General features: G+C 36.1%; 1 protein-coding gene and 1 pseudogene across 6 annotated transcripts in view; one reads left to right on the top strand and one right to left on the bottom strand.

Moving 5' to 3' along the window:
• LRBA (LPS responsive beige-like anchor protein) overlaps nucleotides 1-18988 on the bottom strand; it is a 781419-nt gene that overhangs the window by 755102 nt on the left and 7329 nt on the right. The gene's annotated exons all lie outside the window — the stretch shown is intronic.
• Nucleotides 16216-17502, top strand: LOC109262541 (heterogeneous nuclear ribonucleoprotein A1-like; annotated as a pseudogene).

The following is an 18988-nucleotide window of genomic DNA, read 5'->3' as shown; positions in this document are numbered from 1 at the left end:
AACACTTATTTTTTTAATGTTTATTTATTTATTTTTGAAAGAGAGAGAGAGAAAGGGCACACAAGCTGGGGAAGGGCACAAAGAGAGGGAGACACAGAATATGAAGCAAGCTCTAGGCTCCAAGCTGTCAGCACAGAGCACAATACGGGGCTCAAACCCATGAACCGTGAGATCATGACCTGAACTGAAGTCGAACACTTAACCGAATGAGCCACCCAGGTACCCCAATAAACATTTACTTTTTAATTTTTTTTAATGTTTATTTATTTTTCAGTGAAAGAAATGGGGGGAGGGGCAGAGAGAGAGGGAGACACAGAATCCGAAGCAGGCTCCAGGCTCTGAGCTATCAGCACAGAGGGGCTCGAAACCACCAACCAGGAAATCATGACCTGAGCCAAAGTTGGATGCTTAACCAACTGAGCGACCCAGGTGCCTCTAAATAAACATTTAAAAACAAAAAAAAAGAAGAAGAAAAACTGCTCTGGGGCACCTGGCTGGCTCATTAGGTACAGCATGTAATTCTTGATCTCAGGGTCACAAGTTCGAGCCTCATGTTGGGCACAGTTTACTTAAAAAGAAAAAAATTAAAATTAAAATTAACAAAATAAAAAATAACTACCCTAAGATCCAGTAATCACACTACTGAGTATTTACCCCAAAAAAACAAAAACACTAATTTGAAAAGATAAATGCACCCCTACATATGTATTTCAGCATTATTTACAGTAGCCAAACTACAGAAGCAGCCCATGTGTTGAATGGATAAGGAAAATGTGGTATATACACAATGGAATAAAAAGGAATGAAATCTTGCCATTTGTAACAACATGGATGGAGCCACAGTGCGTAATACTAAGTGAAATAAGTCAGAGAACGACAAACACCATGATTCCACTCATACGTACAATTTAAGAAACAAATGAACAAAGGGAAAAAAGAGAGAGAAACCAAGAAACAGACTCAACTATAGAGAACTAATGGCTACCAGAGAAGAGGTGGGTGGGGGAATAGGTAAAACAGGTGATGGTGATTAAAGAGTACACTTATTATAAGCACTGAGTAATATATAGAACTGCTGAATCACTATACTGTATACCTGAAACTAAAACTGCATGTTAACTATAATGGAATTAAAATAAACAAAAAAATAAAAAATAGGCAATATCTTAGCTGACATGCCACCTTCCACTACAAAATTAAAATGGTAATGTGCTACTAATCTTCATCCTAAATAGTGTAAGTATAAGTAACAGAGAGAGACAAAAAAATTTTGAGGTTTTTATTTTAGTGTACACAAATTTTAATGGGGAAAGAGACAGAAGTAGCAAAAGGAAGGAAAAAAGAAAATGAAATCATAAAAGTGGTGGCATAACTATTATATAAAAATTATAACGCTATCATTGCTAGTAGCATCAAATTTTTTAACACTCATTTGGGTACATAGCTATCTTACTCTTCAGAAAGTAAGTTAATTTAAAATAAATAAGTCTAAAAAAGTTTATGTTTTAAACTAAAGGGTTTTTTTTGTTGTTGTTTGTTTGTTTGTTTTAATATTCATTTTGAGAAAGTGTGAGCAGGGAGAAGGGCAGAAAGAGAGAGGGATAGAGAATCCCAAGCAGGCTCCATGCTGTTAGCACAGAGCCTGATGGGGGCTCAATCTCATGAATCTTGCATTCATGACCAGAGTAAAAATCAAGAATTGGATGCTTAACCAAATGAGCCACTCAGGCGTTCCTAAACTAAAGGCTTTTTAACAAACTCATGTTTAGTACCAAAATGAATCCTGAGACATAAGTTCCAATATGGAACCACTAAAATCAAAACAACTATTTTAGGTGAGTTGGGTCTATGTGAATTGTACTTTAAAGTGTTTTTATTTAGCATTTTAGCCAAGAGAAAAAAATTTTTAAATACATGTTGAAATCTAGAATTCCATGTAATTTTTTTAATGTTTATTATTTATTTTTGAGAGAGAGCACGAGCTGGGGAGGGGCAGAGAGAGAGAGGGAGACAGAATCCACAGCAGGCTCCAGGCTCTGAGCTGTCAGCACAGAGCCTGACTTTGTGCTTAACCAACTGAGCCACACAGGCACCCCTACATAATTTTAATGGATATATTTCTATGTCTTCCTGTTGGAGAAGAAAATGAGATACTCAAGAATGACAGCTAAAAGTACAAATTACTCTTCACTAATGCAATCCCTAAACTAACATCAAATTTCTTCCAGTATATCAAATACATACATTGTATAACTAAGTATATTTTAAATATATAAAAGAACACTTTTTACAGTCACACAGGCACATTTACCTATTTACTTACAATTTAGAACTGAACACTGTCTGTTAATAGTGCTTTCAGAAAGCCAGAACCCAGGAGTGCCTGGGTGGCTCAGCTGGTTAAGCATCTGACTTCAGTCCAGGTCATGATCTCAAAGTTCTTGAGTTTGAGCCCTACATCAGGCTCTGTGAGGACAACTCAGAGCCTGGAGCCAGCTTTGGATCCTGTGTCCACCCCCCCGCCCCTCTGCCCTCTTCTCGCGCCCTGTCTCTCTCTCTCTCTCTCTCTCTCTCTCTCTCTCTATCTCTCTAAAATAAAAAAACATTAAAAAGAAAAGAAAGGCAGAATACATTACAGTACTTTCAAGGAACTTAACTGGGTTAAATTTAATATAAAATAAAAGATATCAAGGGAAACATTCCACTATTTCAAATTTACTTCAGAGGTAATTATAAATGCAAGACGCCTAGATGGCTCAGTCAGTTAAGCCTCCGACTCTTGATTTTGGCTCAGGTCATGATCTCACAGTTCGTGAGTTTGTAGCCAGATCCCCAGGTCAGGTTCTGCACTGGCAGCACAAAGCCTGCTTGGGATTCTCTCTCTCCCTCTCTCTTTCTCTCTACCCCTCCTCCACTGGTGCATGCTCACGCATACCTGTCCTCCCTCTCCCTCTCTCTTAAATATGTTTTAAAAAAAAGGAAAAGAAAAAGTTAATGTAAAAAACACCATATAACACTTCATACTTAGAAAATACCACCTCCATCAAGATTTGACTCTAAGGACTGAAATTGATTTTCTATATTCACAGCCTACACAAAAATCAGATCAATTTTACCAATTTTTTAGGATAATTTTGATAAATACACATATGAGTGTATGTGTGTGTGCCAGCTAACTAGCAGCATGGCAGAAATGGAATTTCTAGAAGATCTGGTATGTTGGAGCTAGAATAAAATTCACAAATATACAGATACAGAATAATTACAAGTTTTCAAATGCAATTGTATTTATCTGGAGGTTTTTTTCCATGTGTACTTGTCATTAATTTTACAAGCACCTTTTAACTTGTAGAGTTTCTAAAAATTGTATTTCTCGAATTCTGTCCTTTGTGTATTAGTGCAACGGTGGTTTTTTTTCTTCCTTTGACTATTCTATTGCCTTCCTTCTTTTTTTCCCTTCCCTCCTCTCTTTCTCCCTCTCTTCTTTGGTTGTGAATATCAGTTAAACTCCTTCGTGATCTTGGGCAAGAAAATTTATCCCTCTAATTCTCAATTTTCTTTTATGTAAAACAGGGCTGATTCTATCTCATAGGATTTATTATGTATTAAAACACCAATAGGCACTTAATGCTAGTTATCTTCGATTTTTCTCCCCACAATTTATAAACATCTAAAAAGAAAACTCATTTTTTGATGTTTAAAATTTGACCTACTGTCAATCAGTAAAAATTTAAAATATCATGGATGGGGCGCCTGGGTGGCTCAGTCGGTTGAGCGGCCGACTTCGGCTCAGGTCATGATCTCACAACTGGTGAGTTCAAGCCCCGTGTCGGGCTCTGTGCTGACAGCTCAGAGCCTGGAGCCTGTTTTGGATACTGTGTCTCCCTCTCTCTGACCCTCCCCCATTCATGCTCTGTCTCTCTCTGTCGCAAAAATAAATGTTAAAAAATATACATATATAAAAATAAAAATAAAAAATAAAATAAAATATCATGGAAAATTCCAAATTTACACAAAATCATAAGAGAACTCCTAGGCACCCACCAGCCAACTTCACTCATTATCAACATTCTTCCACAAGACATTTTAACTAATAATATACGGCTTCTACAGTCTCTACAATTTGTTCATTGGAATTGTAATACTTTAAAGTTATTAAACTTTGGGGAGTAATCTTCTAGGAATTTAAAGTCTGCTGCCAAAATCTATATGAAATTGAGGAGACGGTATCCATACTATGTTGAATGTCATACTATGTTGAATGGATCCAAGAACAGGATCCAATGTGTGCTATACTGTGTTCTTTTTTGATAGCAGTGTCACTTTGCTTCTTTGTCTCCTCAAATGATTTTGGATTTAAAATTGTGTAGGGATGCCTAGGTGGCTCAGCTAGTTGAGCATCTGACTCTTGATTTTGGCTCAGGTCACGATCTGAGTTGTGAGTTTGAGCCCCACATCAGACTCCGTGCTGATATGTTGGGCCTACTTGGGATTCTCTGTCTCCCTCTCTCTCTCTGCCCCTCCCCCGACTCACTCTGTCTCTCTCACAAATAAACTTTAAAAAAATAAATAGAGACACCAAATGTTTGATATTATAAGATAGTTTCCCTTTTTCTTTTTAATTTTTTTATGTTTATTTTTGAGAGAGAGAAAGAGGGAGAGAGTGCGAATAGGGGAGGAGCATAGAGAAGGAGACAAAAAAATCCCAAGCAGGGTCGAGGCCCTGAGCTGTCAGCACAGAGCCGAATGCACGGCTCAAACTCACCAACCATGAGATCCTGACCTGAGCCAAACTCAGATGCTTAACCAACTGAGTCACCCAGTCACCCTATAGGACAGTTTTCCATTAGTGAATTTGTTGAATGGGCTCTTATCCTAGTTGGTACAGATTTATATGCATACTCCTGTAAGTATCTTTAGTAACCTTGAAGACAATTAGAAATTGAAGACAATTTCTCTAATACCTGTATTGCTGTATTTATGTTTTAGCTCGTCATTATTGGAGTGGGGATAAAATATTATTAATTGCAAATCATAGTCCATCACAGTCCCAAGAGCCTCAAATCATTGGGACTACTGCATAATATAGAAAATGCCAACTCATTGGTATGGATGAGGAAATGTTAAGACATGAAAACTTGCTATGGAATAAAATTTTAAGGGTATTTTTGCCTAAAGCAAGTCAAATTTTGACTCTAATGAGCATGTTTTCAGCTAGCTTCTCTATTCTCTGGCCCCACAGGGTATACTGTTACTTGACTGGTACATTCTATTATTTTTTCCTATCGTTTAGAGGAAGGTAGAAATTTCCACCTAAGATTTTCTCTCTCTCTACCTATGGCAAGTGAAAATGTCATTCCCCTTCACTCCCTTGGGCTGCCTCTTCTTTTCCTTCCAATCTGGATTCTGTTATTTTTTTAACTGGAAGCTTCCTTGGCATTGTAACTCAAGTTGAAAAGCCTCTTAGGGGGGTACCTGGGTGGCTCAATTGGTTAAGTGTTCAATTCTTATTTCAGCTCAAGTCATAATCTCACAATTTGTAAGTTTGAGCCCTACGTCAGGCTCTCTGCTGTCACTGCCAAGACCACTTTGCATCCTCTGTCTCCCTCTCTCTCCCTACTCATGTGCTCTCTCTCAAAAATAAAAAAAAACATTTATAAATAAATAAATAAATAAACAAACAAACAAATAAAGGCTCTTGGTGGGGTGCCTGGGTGGCTCAGTCAGTTAAGGATCTGACTTCGGCTCAGGTCATGACCTTGTGGTTCCTGAGATCAAGCCCTGCATCGGGCTCTGTGCTGTCAGCACAGAACTTGCTTCTGATCCTCTGTCCCCCTCTCTGACAGCCCCTCCCCGGCTCACTTGCGCACGCTCTGTCTCTCTCAAAAATAAACTTAAAAAAAAAAGCCTCATAGGTATTACCTAGGAAAAATTAAAACATGCCCACACAAGGACTTGTATGGAAATGTTCTGGAGCAGCTTTATCCCATAATGGCTAATGGAAACCACCTGGTGACTGAATGAACTGTGGTACATCCATACAATAGAATACAATGCAGCAATAAAAAGAAACAACTATTAATACATGCAAGAACTAGAAGCAATCTCAAATTCAGTATGCTAAGTATAAGAAGTTGGTCACAAAAAGATACCTACTGTATGATTCCATTTTTATTTGACATTCAGAAAAAGACAAAATGATAGGAGCAGAAATTAGATCACTGGCTGCCAAAGGTTGAGAATGAGCGAGAAGACTGACTACAAAGAGGCACAAGGAAACTCTCTGGAAGTCACAGAAATATCCTACATCCCAAATGTGATGATGGATACTATATACATCAAACTGTACACCTAAAAGGGATGAATTTTATCCTATGGAAATTATACCTAATTAAGCCTCATTAAAAAAAAAAAGATGGCATAAATATAGTCTCTGCCTTTAAGCTCATAGTCTGGGGTAATATATAAACACATAAAAGAACGAGGTAAATGCCATAATAAGTTATAAACAAAGTTCTGTGGTGGGATGGAGGAAGAGTAAAATTCTGCAGTGGAGCAAAGGGTTCTTAGAGAACACAGTATCTAAACTATGTCTTAAAGTGTGAGTATAACTATAATGGACAAAGAAGGAAGAAAAGCATCCAAGTAGAGAGAACAGCTGATAGAAAAGCACAGAAGTTACAGAGACAGGACCTAAGAAAGGTGTAAGAAAAAGTCAGTATGGGCTTGAGTATAGTGTATAGAGTGGTCATGATGACAGAGGAAACAAAGTATAAGAGTAGAGCCTTATAAACCACGCTGTGGAATGGTATGGCAGAAGAAACAAACAGTTCTGAAAGGTGTTAAAAATAATCTTAGCAAGAGATACTTGGGGTCAGAATTAAGGAGACTATTTAGTGATGGACTGGTTGTGGGAATAAGGAAAAAGATAAGTCAAATCAAGTTTCTGGTCAGGGCACCTGGGTGGCTCAGTCAGTTGACCATCGACTCTTGATTTCAGCTCAGGTCATGATCTCACGGTTCATGGGATCAAGTCCCAAGTCAGGCTCTGGGCTAACAGAGCAGAGCCTGCTTGGGATTCTCTCTCTCTCTCTCTCTCTCTCTCTCTCTCTCTGCCCCTTCCACGTACACACACATGCTCTCTCTCTCTCTCAAAAGTAAATAAACATTTTTAAAATATCAAGTTTCTGATAAAGGCAAAGTGATACCATTGAAATGAAGAATGAAAAAAGGAAATACAGTTGTGTTTGATAATCTCAGGGGGAGGCATCTGGCTTCCATTTTCCTATCTACTAATTAGTTTACCTGTATTCTTTCTCTAACTAAAACTGAGTTTTATTATAAGTTATATATTTTAACTACTTTATAAAATAACTGTTAAGAAATAAAGGCAACCTAGCAACCTAACCTCTCCAGTCCTGTTTTCTTGTTAAAAAACTAGTTTAAGGAGCACCTGGGAAGCTCAGTTGGTTAAGCATCCTATCTTGATTTTGGCTCAGGTCATAATCTCACGGCCGTCAGAGCCCCATGTTGGGCTCCTTGCTGGGGCCTGATTATGAATCTCTCTCTCACTCTCTCTCTGCCCCTCCCCCCACTTGTGCTCTCTCTCTCTCTCTCTCTCTCTCTCTCTCTCTCAAAAAAAAAAAAAGTTTAATAAAGTACTACCTCAAGGAGCTATTTTGTGAATTAAATGAGATAATCCTTATAAAACACTTACATTGCCTATATGTAATTGACACTCAGTCACACACCCTAATTTACGTTCAAGTTCAGCTTTCTTACAACTGGATCACAGGACAAAGCATTAATTTCAGTCTTTCCTCCTGAAGCACCACTTGAATAATTTGATGTAACTGTTCATGCACTTAACCCACAGAATATAAAATCATGTCCAACAATATAAACTAGAAAAATATTTAGACAATCTACTATGCTGAATTTAGAACTTAGCTAAACTATTTCTTAAATAGCTAACTTAACAGAAATTAGTCAACACAACAATCTCTACTGTTCTGAAACAAGGCTCCTGAAATTTTTATGTCAAAAGCCATCTTGTCAATTTAACTGTAGTATCTAAGAGATTAACAAATGGTCATCATTTGACTCACAACTATTTTAAGAGTTCATCCTTGGGCAGATGAACATGTTAAAAATAATAAAACTATAAAGCTCCCTATTAATACAAATGAGATTTCGATGCAGCTTATTAGCATTCCATCGAAATTACCAGGAACTTATAAAGAATTAAGACTCGAAGAATAATGTATTTTTTCTAAGTTGTTTCTTTTGCATGATTAGGGGTCAGAAGAAAAAAAATAAGGTTTCTTTTCACCATTTTATAACATTCTACAATTCTAAAAGGTCAGAAAACTCCTTTAATTACCAAAATTTAAAACACAACCTCCACACATACAATTTCCCAAGAACTTTTATTTATTTTCCTTTGGTAATACAGGGTTGTTTCTAAGATGAAAATTGCTCATCTATCTGTATATATAAATACAAGGGCTTAAAAAAAAAAGAAAAATGACAAATTTTCTTTCCCTACAACGTCTTCATTGATCTACAGAATTCTATATCCTATAACTACCTCAGTATTTCTAGGTGGGAAATAACCTGACCTAATATACTATAAGTTGGTCCTATATTTTCTTCACTGGCTATTATATACCCATTATTTTGTTCTATGTTATAGTTGTATAATATAGTGCCAGCAAGACAGGACTAAGATGGCCTAAAAAAAAAAAACAAAAACTTTACAAACATCTACAAATATTAGGTAAATATAACAAAAACTACTTTTCAATGTAGACCTAAGCTTTCAAGAAAAAAAGGCAATCTCTAAGAGCCTAAAATGAAGAAACAGAAAAACAGTAAGAATTTGAACTGTTATAACAACTGCTAAAGGGGCGCAGGAAGGAAGGCTAGTGACCTGGGGACTAGCATTTTAATGCCTATGTAGAAACACAAAATAAAGTACTGTGCCCACTCAAGGTGGGGAAATAGAAATTAAATCTCCATATACATATGGTACTCTTAAAGCTCAAAAAGTAGATCTCCCTTCCTCCTCCCCTCCAAAAAACTCACCAACTGGCAAAAGGAAATTACAAATAGCCAGTCTTTGGCTGGGCTACTATCTTAAAAAAAGAAAGAGAAAAAAAGTTTTCTCTGGGAAAATAAATTCTGGGATGATCTTCATAGGTTTGGGAGTTCAAATTTACACTATTGTCATGAACTGGAAACCCAATGCTGATTAAAAAAAAAAATAAAAAAATTTAGGGGCACCTGGGTGGCTCAGTTAAACATAAAACTCTTAAAAAAAAAAAAAAAAAAAACTCTTGATTTTGGCTCAGGTCATGATCTCCCAGCACATGAGTCTGAGCTCTACATCGGGCTCTGTGCTGACAGTGCAGAGCCTGCTTAGGATTCTCTGTCTCCCTCTCTCTCTGCGCCTCCCCTGCTCGCTTGCTGTCTTTCGAGAATAAATAAATATACATTAAAAAAAGATATGAATCACAAGTGAGATTGAAAATATGAAACATTAAGAGACATGAAGGATAGAATGGGAAAAAAACCAACATGTCATGTATTAAGAGTTCCAAAATACAAGTAGATAAAATGAAGAAAAGCCATTATTCATGAAAATTCTCTAGAAAAAACACGAATCCTCAAATTTAGGAAGTACCACCACCCATACATAGGTTATGGTGAAACTACAAAACCCCAAAGTCAAAGAAAGAATCTTAAAAGCAACCATAGAAACAGATTACCCATAAAGTTAAGCAATTACAACTATTAACAGTAATAACTTCAACAATAAGAACAGAACAGTATCTTCAAAATATTAAGAGAAAATTATTGTCAACTAGAAACCTGCATCCAGCTAAACTACATTCAAGAGCAAGGTCAATATGAGGAAATTTCTAAACAAAAACAGAGTTTACCACTCAAAAACCCTCAATGAAAGAACTACTGAAGGATACACTTCAGAAACAGAAACAAAAAATAGAGTGATATACAAGACATACATGTGAGCCAACCATTTAGTAAATATCAGTAAGTCTAAGAACTGTGAAGAAATATAATCTTCCTGTTCTCCAATATTCAGTGCCTCTGCCTGCAAGGGGATTATATGCACTTATCCTGTGAAACTAAAGAATGAGATGATAACACAAGCATGGCCATATGATTTCCCTTGATCAATGAAATACAAATGGAAGGGACTTGTCACGTGGGAGCAGAAACTTAAGAGCATCAAAGTTCAATACTATACAAACAAATCTGAGGAAGGGAATGGTAAGAAATAAGCCAAGATCCAGATTACTTATCTGTCATATTAAGTAACTTGGCCTTTACCCAGAAAAGAATGAAAAACTGTACAAAGATTTTGAAAGGAAAATCAAATGGTCATATTTTAACTGTACATAAAATATTCCAGAAGTTGTGGAAGGTATTTGAAAGAGACTAGAGAAGCAGGAATACCAGCAAGTAAGTTATTCCAACTATACAGGAAAATAATTGAGTATCTCAACTAGCGTAGTATACTGAAGATGTAGAAGAGAGAAAGGAGTACAGAAATATTCAGTATTCCAAATGATATTCCAACACCAATATTCAAATTAATGACCCCGAATTATCACATAAAAGACCAAATCACCATCAGTATACTGTTAAATATCACAAAAAAGTTCAAATTTACGAGTTTAAGAATTTTTAAATAATCTCTACATACAACACTGAGCTCAAACCTACAACCCCAAGATCAAGAGTCACATGTTATTCCGGGTGCCTGGGTGGATCAGTGGGTTAAGTGTCCAACTTCAGCTCAGGTCATGATCTCACAGTCTGTGGGGTCGAGCCCCATGTCAGGCTCTATGCTGACAGCTCAGAGCCTGAAGTCTGCTTCAGATTATGTGTCTCCCTCTCTCTCTGCCCCTCCCCCACTCATGCTCTCTCTCTGTCTCAGAAATAAACATTAAAAAAATTAAAAAAAAAAAAAAAGAAATGTACTGGCAAAGTAATAAAGGACATTAAAAATTTATCCACATGCATCCCTCCACCACCTCATTCTAGACAGGTTGGTAATACAGCCAGAAACTAAGTACCACATTGTATTTCATATATATTGCCATTAGATTGTCCTAGATGCTTTAGATGGGTAAGAGGGAAGAAGATAAAAGAATTCCAAGTAAAAGATGTATGAGAGACATCATCATCTCTAATAATATAATCAATGTAGTCAACATATAAATGTCACAAAGATGATAAACTTTACATTTTATTAGAGATCAACAGTCAGGAACAAGAGTGGAGTATACAAGTATCAGAAAATAAATTTAATAAACTGAAGGACAGAAGTACAGCGAAAAAATGGGAGTACCTAGAGGCTAAAGAACTGACACTTTAAACTCCATGAAGGCAAAGTCCATACCTCTCTTGCTCACTGTTTTATTGCCAGCACCATGTAATAGCACACCATTTCTGCTCCACAAATATTCATTGAACGAGTAAATGGATTGATTCCAATGAAAATAAATACATGTTTAATAAAAGGGAATAATGTCATGTTATTAAAGCATAAAAGGAGTCGTCAATATAGCAACATGTAAAATGTTCCACTCTAAAATCTTATTCATAGACAGGGCACACCTGAGTGGCTCGGCTGGTTAAGAGTCCAACTCTTGATTTTGGCTCAGGTCATGATCTCACGGTTGTGAGACTGAGCCCCACATCAGGATCATCACAAAACACAGAGCCTGTTTGGTATTCTCTCTCCCTCCCTCCCTCTCTCTCTCTCTCTCTCTCTGCCCCTCCCCCTCAAAAAAAAAACTTTAAAAAATAAAATACAATCTTATTTACAGTTGATCTTTGACTTCTTAAATAAACATATTATTTGAAAAGTTAAATGCTAAACCCCAGTTAAAATATACACCCTAATTTTTTGGAAGAAAAAATAATCTTGTCCCATAAATTTGAGTATATGGTACTTTATTTGGTAAATCTATCATGGAAACAAATCAACTTCAAGGAAAGGTCATCTGAACAAATGAAACTATGACTACATCCTGACAAACAACTAAAGACAACAAATGGTATTAACTTCTGCAACTGATTAACAAAAGCATCATCTTTTCCTATTAATGCGCTCACTGAGATCAGTATAAAGTCACAAAAAAAGATTATTAAAACCCCACACTTTCCTGGGGCACCTAGCTGGCTTGGTTGATAGAGCATGTGACTCTTGACTTCAAGGTCATGAGTTCAAGCCCCACATTGGAGGTAAGTTTACTTCAAAATAAATAAAAATTTTTTAATGAAAATTTTTTAAAAATTCAGTTTCTTATACAATCAATAAACAAGCTCATTTCAATCCTGAAAATTAAGCCAACTAAATATTAACCATGAAAGTAAAGAAGCAAACTACAATATCTTGTATAAAGATTATGTAATTAATTCCATCCAATTTAAAAATCACATTCAAAAAATAAAAAATAAAAATCACATTCATTAAAACCTTTCTCTTCCTCATACGTATTTTAGGTTATTGGCGGGGGGGGGGGGGGGGGGGGGCCTACCTTCCATAACGCAAATCTTGACTATTAGGCAAGTTGTAAACAATCTAGATACTTTCCAAGTTACTATTCAATTACAAGACTGAAAGATGCCTCAAACCACTTTTTCACATTTCAGGTTTTTTGTAATTATAAACCATATACGGTTTAGTGGTTAACAGCTCAGGTTATGGATTCCCCGAGCTTCAATCTCAACAATATAAACTGCTCAGTGACTTAAGCAAGCTACTTGTCTTCTGTATCTCAGTTTCATCATTTATAAAGTGAATATTATAACAGTACAATCTGTTCTACTATAACTTATATCTTTGCCTTGAATTACCTCCTACAGAATTGTTAAAGAGTAGAATAATATAGAAATAGTGTGCAAGTGATGCTGGTTGATACGTAATTGTTTCCAACAGAATAAAAAAGAAATCCTTGGCAATATATGAAGACCTTATGAAAAACCTAAAAATTTGCAGAACTGCTTTCCTTTAACACAAATAGTGCCTGGCTTAATGATTCCTAGAATTAGTATGCTTTTTCCACGACATTAAGTATCTGACAATCTGTAAGTACAAATGAAGAAAGTACAAAGACATTTCCTTCTGTACTAAAACAATGAATTAAGGAAAGCTACACATTGGATCAGACATTTAGTACTGATAAAAATGTTGTCTATCAGAAGCTAAAGAAACCAAGCCTACATCTCAAAGAAGGAAGCATAAACTCTAGGGTTAGTTAGTTCCACAAAGTGAATGTGATGCTAACATGAAAATATCAGTAGAGATTTAACCTTGCTAGTATTTTCATCAGGATTATTATTGATTTGTTAGTATTCCAGTTACAAGGTCCCACAGGTTTTGAATGGCCCACCCCAATCCTATCTTTCCCCATAAATCCTGTTATTTTTAGTACACTTTTGCAGAACACAAGACATTTTGGCAGAAACACCTAACACCTATCTGCGAGAACTCTAAGAATTAACTTGGATCAATACATACATCAAACAGGACCTGGCATACTTAATAAATCTTAGATATTGCTATTATCTATTATAACTCAAAATATTTTTTTTTATTTTAGAGAGAGATTAAGAGAGCATGAACAGGGGAGAGTGGGAGAGGGGGGGAGAGAGAGAGAAAATCTTAAGTAGGCTCTGTGCTAAGCCACCAAAACACCTCAAAATAACAAATTAATTTTAACTCAAAAGCATACCAGTTACCAATATATGTGTCCCCTACCTCAAGGGTCATAAATCAACTTACCATTAAAGAAAATAAAAACTTAACCCCCAAAAAACCTTAGAAAATAAAGAACCATTAAATCTACCAAATGTTTTAGGAAACTAACAAAATCACCCACTCACACTTCTGGTCATGGGCACTGCCTTACCCATCCAATGACAACTACAGTAAAGAAAATTATTCTGAAATGCTTTGGATTTTGTGTCTGCTGGATGTCTATTAATTTCACAGCAATTTGATCTAGGAAAATGAGTTGGTGAGGGGTACCTGGGTGGCTCAGTCAGCTGACTCTTGATCTCAGCTAAGGTCATCATCCCAGAGTCCTGGGATCAAGCCCCACGTCAGGCTCTGTGCGCTCTCCCTCTCCCTCTGCCCCTCCCTTGCACTCACGTATGTGCGCACACACACACAGTCTCTCAAATAAAAACTAATTTAAAAAAAAAAAAAATGAGTTGGTAATAATGTTAATAATCATTTTACAATACCTTTATATAATTTTCTTTAATAATATTTTCTCCATTTTAGATACCAGTGAGCCTCTTTATATCAGTTCCTACTTTGTTTTTAGAAAAGATTTGTTGACACTCATTTGAAACTGATTATCATATTACTATCAAGACTATTTTTTCTTAATTTCATGTATTAACAAAATCAACACTTTTTTTAAATGCTTTGTGTTAAAATGTTTTTATATACATATACAGTTATAAGCTCTGAGATATAATAACAATTCTTTGTCAAGATATTGAAGCCCCAAGATCATAAAAACTGGATTCAACTAGATACTATACATAGGATTTAAGATAATATATTTGTATTACTTTATGAGAAACATATTTTCACTAGAAACAACAAAATTCAAACACTTCATTGAGTCCCATTTAAAATTCCCATAGCTTTAAAAGATTTACTATAGCTTATAAATAAAAATACCACACCAATCAAGTTATTATTCATTAACAAAGATCTTGTTAGGCAAGATCTCTTTCGGTTCCCAAGAAAGAGATTTATTTCTAACAAAACGTAATTGAGACCTCATCAGTTCTTCATCTTTCTCTAAGGATATATACTAAAAAAAACCCAGCCCTTCATTTCTAAAACTGCAGTTTTTATAGAACATAAATCACTAAAAGATTGATGAGATAAGTCTGGTCAAAAAATGTCTGGGAATGGGGCGCCTGGGTGGCTCAGTCGGCTAAGCGTCCAACTTCAGCTCAGGTCACGATCTCGCAGTTCGTGGGTTCGAGCCCCGCGTCGGGCTCTGTGCTGACAGCTCAGAACCTGGAGCCTGTTTCAGATTCTGTGTCTCCCTCTCTCTCTGACCCTCCCCTGATCATGCTCTATCTCTCTCTTTCTCAAAAATAAATAAACGTTAAAAAAAAAAATTTTTTTAAATGTCTGGGAAATAAATGTAAACACCCAGGTGCAATAGAAATAACAGAAATTGGGGTACCTGGGGGGCTCAGTGAGTTAAGCATCCAACTTCAACTCAGACCATGAATGATCTCGTGGCTCGTGAGCTCAAGACCTGTGTTTGACTCTGGGCTGACACCTCAGAGCCTGGAGCCTGCTTCAGATTCTGTGTCTCCCTCTCTCTCTCCCCTGCTGCTTATGCTCTGTCTTGTCTCTCTTGCTCAAAAATAAATAAACATTAAAAAAAAGGAAAAAATAACAAAACTTAGAGTATGACCATCAGATAGTTACATAACCTTAGAAGTCATCTGGTATCCAACTTCCTACCCAAAGTAGGACTCTGCTCTATAAAATCCCCAATATGCAGTCCTCCACAATCTCCAGCATCAAGAAATTTGGTACTTCACATAGCACATTTCAGGCACATATATTACTCTTGGACAAATCCAATTAAATCTTTGAAGAATCAGAAAAGATACCAAAAACACACAAAAAAATGTTAAAAATCTAAAACTGGGAGTGTTTTATGATATTAGTTTAGCAAATTAGAAAGAATTCATGTACTCTCAACAGCTTGTTTTTGTTTTTGTTTTTGTTTTATTTTGTATACCGTCCCAACAGCTTTTAAGCCAAAGACTCACTAGAAAGACTCACTATATACAAGTTGGTTTCTGAGTATATATCCCATTCCATGAAATAATATCAGAGAAAAAAAAAAAAAACTACTTTAAGAGCAGGTTGTAAGAGACTATTCTGAAAATAAGTTAACAAAATTGCTCCTTAGGGGTAAAACAGATATTAAGGTAATTCAAAACTGTATAATGAAAAACACAAGCCACCTGATAAGAATCTTCATAAGAAATGTCAGAAAATAGTAAAAGAAATATGGCATTAAGGTCTTAACAACATTATCTTCTGCAGAAATGAATAAAACTAGGCTAACTTTTCTGCCCATGGACACCTCAAGGAAGCATCGTTAAATCTCACCTCCCACTGCCATCATGTCTAAGTCAGAGTCTCCCAAAGATTTTGAACAGGTACGGAAGCTTTTCATCAGAGGTTTGAGCTTTGAAAACAGACAATGTGAGTCTGATTAGCCATTCTGAGCAATGGGGAACACTCACGGACTGTGTGGTAATGAGATCCAAACACCAAGCACTCCAGAAGCTTCGAGTTTCTCACATATGCCACTGTGGAAGAGGTGGATGCAGCCATGAATGCAAGGCCACACAGGATGGATGGAAGAGTTTTGGAACCAAAGAGGGCTGTCTTGAGAGAAGATTCTCAAAGACCTGGTCCCCACTTAACTGTGAAAAAGATTTTTGTTGGTGGCATTAAAGACACTGAAGAACATCATCTAAGAGATTATTTTGAACAGTATGGGAAAATGGAAGTGATTGATATCATGAATGACCAAGGCAGTGACAAAAAGAGGCTTTGTTTTTGTAACCTTTGATGACCATGACTCTAGACAAGATTGTCATTCAGAAATACCATACTGTGAATGGCCACAACTGTGAAGTAAGGAGAGCTCTATCTAAGCAAAAGATGGCTAGTGCTTCATCCAGCCAAAGAGGTAGAAGCAGTTCTGGAAACTTTGGTGGTGGTCATGGAAGTGGTTTTGGTGGGAATGACAACTTTGGTCGTGGAGGAAACTTCAGTGGGCAAGACAGCTTTGGTGGCAGTCGAGGTAGTGGTGGATATGGTGGCATCAGAGATGGCTATAACAGATTTGGTAATGATGGAAGCAACTTCGGAGGTGGTGGAAACTATAATGATTTTGGCAGTTACAAAAATCAATCTTCAAATTTGGGACCCATGAAAGGAGGAAATTTGGGGGGCAGAAGCTTCATCCCTATGGTGGTAAAGGCCAATACTTTGCCAAATCATGAAACCAAGGTGGTTATGGTGGTTCCAGGAGCAGCAGTAGCTATGGCAGTGGCAGAAGGTTTTAATTACTATCAGGAAACAAAGCTTAGCAGGAGAGGAGAGCCAGAGAAGTGACAGGGTAGCTACAGGTTACAACAGATTTGTGAACTCAGCCAAGCACAATGGTGGCAGGGCCTAATTGCTACAAAGAAGACATGTTTTAGACAATACTCATGTGTATGGGCAAAAAACCCAAGGACTGTATTTGTGACTAACTGTGTAACAGGTTATTTTAGTTCCTGTTCTGTGGAAAGTGTAAAGCATTCCAACAAAGGGTTTTAATGTAGATTTTTTTTTTTTTTGCACCCATGTTGTTGATTGTTAAATGTAACAGTCTGATCATGATGCTGAATAAAAGTGTCTTTAAAAAAAAAAAAAACACCTAGGCTAACTAATGATTGTAATTTAGCAAATGATAAGATTAGGACATTTCCATTTAATATAATAAACACCTTTGAAGTACCAAGCACTGTAAAAAGTTCTAGACGTAAAAGGATAAATGAAACAATTTATTATCTAAGTAAGCATTATAAAATAGAAATCAATTCTGGACTTTTTTCTTTCAGATACACAAAACCTATTAAAAATACTTTGAAGAACATGTGTGTGAAAAGGTACTTTACAATATAAAAAATATACTAGATTAGTTTAACTAGGTCAGGATGAGAAAGAAAACCCTTTCTTTCTCTTTTAATTCACAAACAAAAAAAAATTCTTATTTTTCGGTTTCCTAAATGTTTTCTCAGTTTAAAATGAACCAACTTAAATGGAAACAAGGGGCCTAAATGATGAATTCTATTACCACCAAGAAACTACAGTTTTTAAAATTCATCAATTCATCCACATTTCTTTTATTTATCAACATCAATAAACAATAACAATATCTACTCATGATCTACATAAATGTTCATATACTTTGAGCCATTTATTCCACTTCTGGAAATTTCAATACACAAAGCTGCCTAAGGAAGCATTTCAATAGCAAAAAAAAAAAACTTTTTTTTCATCATTTCCTCTTATACTGAAAACTACAAAACATTGATTAAAGAAATTAAGGAAGACCTAAACAAATGGAAAGACAGTCCAAATGCATGCAGTGGAAAACTCAATATTCCCTAAAGTTATCTACACCTTCAACACCTCCCCATCAAAATCCCAGCTTGCTTTTTCACAGAGAGTGACAAGCTGATCCTACAATTAACACAGAAATGCAACCAATCTAAAATAGCCCAAAAAATCTTGAAAAAAAAGAACAAAGTAAGAGGACATATATCCCTATTTCAAAACTTATTACAAAGCCTCAGTAATCAAGACAGTGTGGCCGTGGTGAAGAATAGACATACAGATCAAAGGAAAAAAAGTCCAGATAAATCCTTAACACTTACAGTCAACTGATTTTTGACAAAGATGTAAAGGTATAATTCAATGGGAAAGAATACCCATTTCAACAAAGAGCAGTGAAATCCACATACAAAATGATGAATTTAGAATGGGTGATGGGCATTGAGGAGAGCACTTGTTGGGATGAGCACTGGGTGTTGTATGTAAACCAATATGATGATAAATTATATTTAAAAGAAAAAAGAAAAAAAAAGACGAATTTAACCCCTATCTTATCATTTTCTCACATCACACAAAAATCAACTCAAAATGGATCACAGGCCTAAATGCAAGAGCCAGAACTACGAAACATCTTGAACACAGGATGTAAATGTTCTAAAATTAGACTGTGGTAATGCCTGCACAGCTCTGTAAACTTAATGAAAATCACTAAATTATATACTTATATTAAGTGAATTTTATGGTATATAAATTACACCTCAACAAAGGTGTTTAAAAACGAGT

Source organism: Panthera pardus, unplaced genomic scaffold (genome assembly GCF_024362965.1).
Source record: "Panthera pardus isolate Hobbes unplaced genomic scaffold, ASM2436296v1 HiC_scaffold_13, whole genome shotgun sequence".
NCBI classification, from domain to species: Eukaryota; Metazoa; Chordata; class Mammalia; order Carnivora; family Felidae; genus Panthera; species Panthera pardus.
This window is presented reverse-complemented; position numbering and strand designations above follow the sequence as displayed.